General features: G+C 54.0%; 1 non-coding gene across 1 annotated transcript in view; it reads right to left on the bottom strand.

Moving 5' to 3' along the window:
- Positions 1 to 1,634, bottom strand: part of LOC126316536 (small subunit ribosomal RNA) — a 1,893-nt gene extending 259 nt beyond the window's left edge. The window contains exon 1 of the ribosomal RNA XR_007556150.1: positions 1 to 1,634. This exon is cut by the window's left edge and continues 259 nt beyond it. This is a non-coding gene — a ribosomal RNA (small subunit ribosomal RNA).
- Positions 1,635 to 5,000: the final 3,366 nt, after the last annotated feature.

The raw sequence follows: 5,000 nt of genomic DNA, 5'->3' as shown, positions 1-5,000 counted from the left end.
ATCCCTAGCACGAAGGAGGTTCAGCGGGTTACCCCGACCTTTCGGCCTAGGAAGACACGCTGATTCCTTCAGTGTAGCGCGCGTGCGGCCCAGAACATCTAAGGGCATCACAGACCTGTTATTGCTCAATCTCGTGCGGCTAGAAGCCGCCTGTCCCTCTAAGAAGAAAAGTAATCGCTGACAGCACGAAGGATGTCACGCGACTAGTTAGCAGGCTAGAGTCTCGTTCGTTATCGGAATTAACCAGACAAATCGCTCCACCAACTAAGAACGGCCATGCACCACCACCCACCGAATCAAGAAAGAGCTATCAATCTGTCAATCCTTCCGGTGTCCGGGCCTGGTGAGGTTTCCCGTGTTGAGTCAAATTAAGCCGCAGGCTCCACTCCTGGTGGTGCCCTTCCGTCAATTCCTTTAAGTTTCAGCTTTGCAACCATACTTCCCCCGGAACCCAAAAGCTTTGGTTTCCCGGAGGCTGCCCGCCGAGTCATCGGAGGAACTGCGGCGGATCGCTGGCTGGCATCGTTTATGGTTAGAACTAGGGCGGTATCTGATCGCCTTCGAACCTCTAACTTTCGTTCTTGATTAATGAAAACATACTTGGCAAATGCTTTCGCTTCTGTTCGTCTTGCGACGATCCAAGAATTTCACCTCTAACGTCGCAATACGAATGCCCCCGCCTGTCCCTATTAATCATTACCTCGGGTTCCGAAAACCAACAAAATAGAACCGAGGTCCTATTCCATTATTCCATGCACACAGTATTCAGGCGGGCTTGCCTGCTTTAAGCACTCTAATTTGTTCAAAGTAAACGTGCCGGCCCACCGAGACACTCAACTAAGAGCACCCTGGTAGGATTTCAACGGGGTCCGCCTCGGGACGCGCAAGCACGCCTTCGGCTCGCCCCACCGGCAGGACGTCCCACGATACATGCCACTTAAACACCGACGGGCGGTGAACCAACAGCGTGGGACACAAATCCAACTACGAGCTTTTTAACCGCAACAACTTTAATATACGCTATTGGAGCTGGAATTACCGCGGCTGCTGGCACCAGACTTGCCCTCCAATAGATACTCGTTAAAGGATTTAAAGTGTACTCATTCCGATTACGGGGCCTCGGATGAGTCCCGTATCGTTATTTTTCGTCACTACCTCCCCGTGCCGGGAGTGGGTAATTTGCGCGCCTGCTGCCTTCCTTGGATGTGGTAGCCGTTTCTCAGGCTCCCTCTCCGGAATCGAACCCTGATTCCCCGTTACCCGTTACAACCATGGTAGGCGCAGAACCTACCATCGACAGTTGATAAGGCAGACATTTGAAAGATGCGTCGCCGGTACGAGGACCGTGCGATCAGCCCAAAGTTATTCAGAGTCACCAAGGCAAACGGACCAGACGAGCCAATCCGATTGGTTTTGATCTAATAAAAGCGTCCCTTCCATCTCTGGTCGGGACTCTGTTTGCATGTATTAGCTCTAGAATTACCACAGTTATCCAAGTAACGTGGGTACGATCTAAGGAACCATAACTGATTTAATGAGCCATTCGCGGTTTCACCTTAATGCGGCTTGTACTGAGACATGCATGGCTTAATCTTTGAGACAAGCATATGACTACTGGCAGGATCAACCAGGGAGCTGCGTCAACGAGAGCTGAGCAGCCGGCCGCCCGGGAGTGTGTCCCGAGGGCCCGCGCGAACACGCAAGCGTCCGCTCAATTATTCTGCAAACAGGAGGAGGCTGAGCTCCCCTGCACGATACACCTCGAAACCCTCTCAGGTCCCGGCGGCGCGCAGCGCCGTCCTAAGTACTTGGTCGGGTTCGAGAGAGGCGCAATCGCCCGGAGATAGGCGAGTAGACGCTTTCAGTGCGAACACCCGTGCTCCCAACTGAGCTTGCCGCTGCCGACAGAGGCCCGGGAGCGTGCTGTCGTGGCATTGCCGGCGGGAAACAACACGCGCCACCTACGGTGACCGGCAGCTCCAACGCCAGCGCCACAGAAGGGCAAAGCCCCACTTGGGTGCAGAAGCGAACTCTCCCAGCACAGCGCACGCGCCAACACGTCCGCAGAGCTGCGATACAAACCACCTGCGAGAACCGCTGGGGGCGACCGAGCAGCAGACGGCGTCGCGACGCCGAGTGCCGGGCGGCGGCGCATCCTCAACGCACACAGTCCGCAATCGGACCAGCACACTGCAGATGTCCACCGCGCTTCGCACCGGGCTCGGCAGAACCCACTTTGGCCGCCTGGCGCCGCGCGCAGGGTGCGCCGGCGCATAGCTGGGACGCCAGCCGGGCCCGTCGGCCGGCGCTCCTGCCACTGGGCGCCCCCCACCAGCCGGCTGTAGTGCGTGCGCTCACGCAGCGCGCGGCCAGCACGCCGGGCGGCCCCCCCTCACCGGCCGGGGACTGTCCCGCCAAGCCACAGCCTCGTATCGCTTCATACCCACATGGCCAACTCAGGTTCGGGGGCATGGCGGGTACCGCCGAAACAACCGGTTCACAGATGTACCGATCGTCGCTATCACCGATGCACCTGCAGCGCGAACAACCGCTCAACAACTGATTTCCAGTTCATTTGCGGATCTTTGGCAGCAAACGTATACGTCAATCTACATTTGCGAAATCTACGATTCTGGCATGCCTGCATGTTATGTGTCACGACACGCTACATCAGCCCACATACACACTGCGGCATGTACACGAGAGAACACGTGGAAGATGGTCCGCGCACGTGTGCAATGTCCCTTGCGCGGTCGACTGTCAACCGGCCTCTGTAGCATGTCGCAGATGTGGAACGCGGTCCACCGTGCTATCATGTTGTGTGGGGCAATACGATTAAATAGGAAAACCCTCGTCGCTACATCAACAGACGGCTCACGCTGATTCCCGGCAGAGGGAGGAGGGGGGGGGGGGCCAACATGCAATACTTTCGTCCGTACCTACTTACCACATGTCTGTACGGCGTACAACAGTGCAATCTCGCTGTAATGGGGAGACGAGACAAGTAGCATCGTGCACAACATATGGCCCTTATGATTCGCCATTGTAGGGCGCAGCCGGTGTACGGTCAAGCATGTGCCACATTATGTCACTCAGTACGTAACGACGGATGATCAGTGTGGGTTACGCGTACATCAGCGGACAGTCCACACAGGCCGTACCACAACGTACACTGACTGCATCGACAACCGAATGCAACTGAACAGCTGCAAGGCTCATTTCACAAACAAACGCCTGACCGACCAGCTTGGAAGGGCAGGAGGGGAGGGCGATATTCGTTCTGTAGCGGTACACCCTTCCAGTGGTTAGCGGGACTGTGTAGAAAGTACGCAACACTCGAAAGACCTTTATGTGAGGGTACGCACCATGGCATCAAGAAATACACATGACACCAGAGGATCCAAGCAGTGAACTATGTTCAGAGGGTTGCTGTTAGGCAAAGCTACATTCCTGTGACGTTACATGTGACAGTTAAGGTGCAGTGTAAGTTAGGTTAAGGTGCAGTGTAAGTTAGGTTAAGGTGCAGTGTAAGTTAGGTTAAGGTGCAGTGTAAGTTAGGTTAAGGTGCAGTGTAAGTTAGGTTAAGGTGCAGTGTAAGTTAGGTTAAGGTGCAGTGTAACTTAGGTTAAGGTGCAGTGTAACTTAGGTTAAGGTGCAGTGTAACTTAGGTTAAGGTGCAGTGTAACTTAGGTTAAGGTGCAGTGTAACTTAGGTTAAGGTGCAGTGTAAGTTAGGTTAAGGTGCAGTGTAACTTAGGTTAAGGTGCAGTGTAACTTAGGTTAAGGTGCAGTGTAAGTTAGGTTAAGGTGCAGTGTAAGTTAGGTTAAGGTGCAGTGTAAGTTAGGTTAAGGTGCAGTGTAAGTTAGGTTAAGGTGCAGCGTAACTTAGGTTAAGGTGCAGCGTAACTTAGGTTAAGGTGCAGCGTAACTTAGGTTAAGGTGCAGCGTAACTTAGGTTAAGGTGCAGCGTAACTTAGGTTAAGGTGCAGCGTAACTTAGGTTAAGGTGCAGCGTAACTTAGGTTAAGGTGCAGCGTAACTTAGGTTAAGGTGCAGCGTGGGTTAGGTTAGGGGCCAACGTGGGTTAGGTTAGGGGCCAACGTGGGTTAGGTTAGGGGCCAACGTGGGTTAGGTTAGGGGCCAACGTGGGTTAGGTTAGGGGCCAACGTGGGTTAGGTTAGGGGCCAACGTGGGTTAGGTTAGGGGCCAACGTGGGTTAGGTTAGGGGCCAACGTGGGTTAGGTTAGGGGCCAACGTGGGTTAGGTTAGGGGCCAACGTGGGTTAGGTTAGGGGCCAACGTGGGTTAGGTTAGGGGCCAACGTGGGTTAGGTTAGGGGCCAACGTGGGTTAGGTTAGGGGCCAACGTGGGTTAGGTTAAGGGCCAACGTGGGTTAGGTTAAGGGCCAACGTGGGTTAGGTTAAGGGCCAACGTGGGTTAGGTTAAGGGCCAACGTGGGTTAGGTTAAGGGCCAACGTGGGTTAGGTTAAGGGCCAACGTGGGTTAGGTTAAGGGCCAACGTGGGTTAGGTTAAGGGCCAACGTGGGTTAGGTTAAGGGCCAACGTGGGTTAGGTTAAGGGCCAACGTGGGTTAGGTTAAGGGCCAACGTGGGTTAGGTTAAGGGCCAACGTGGGTTAGGTTAAGGGCCAACGTGGGTTAGGTTAAGGGCCAACGTGGGTTAGGTTGCCAGAGATGTGTCAAATCAGGATGTACGTTTGGCTGGTGTCAGGTGGTGGGTTGGTTCGATGCCTTTATAAGGGGTGTGGCCAAAGGGTATTTTATTACTTGTACCTTTTGTGTTGTGGCGTGGCGTTGCGTCCTGTGTTGATACTGGGTGGACCACTGTGGGTGTTGCTGGCTGATTTGAGCTGCGTTGTTTGCGGGTGATGTGAGACATTCTGTCTTATTAGTGGACGTGACGTTCCTCTTGTCGTTGTTTGGATAGTGTCCTGTGGCAGCGAGGATAAAATGGATGTTGTTGAACGATAGTGCTTTGGTGCTT

The sequence above is a fragment of the Schistocerca gregaria genome, unplaced genomic scaffold (assembly GCF_023897955.1).
Source record: "Schistocerca gregaria isolate iqSchGreg1 unplaced genomic scaffold, iqSchGreg1.2 ptg000587l, whole genome shotgun sequence".
NCBI lineage: Eukaryota > Metazoa > Arthropoda > Insecta > Orthoptera > Acrididae > Schistocerca > Schistocerca gregaria.
This window is presented reverse-complemented; position numbering and strand designations above follow the sequence as displayed.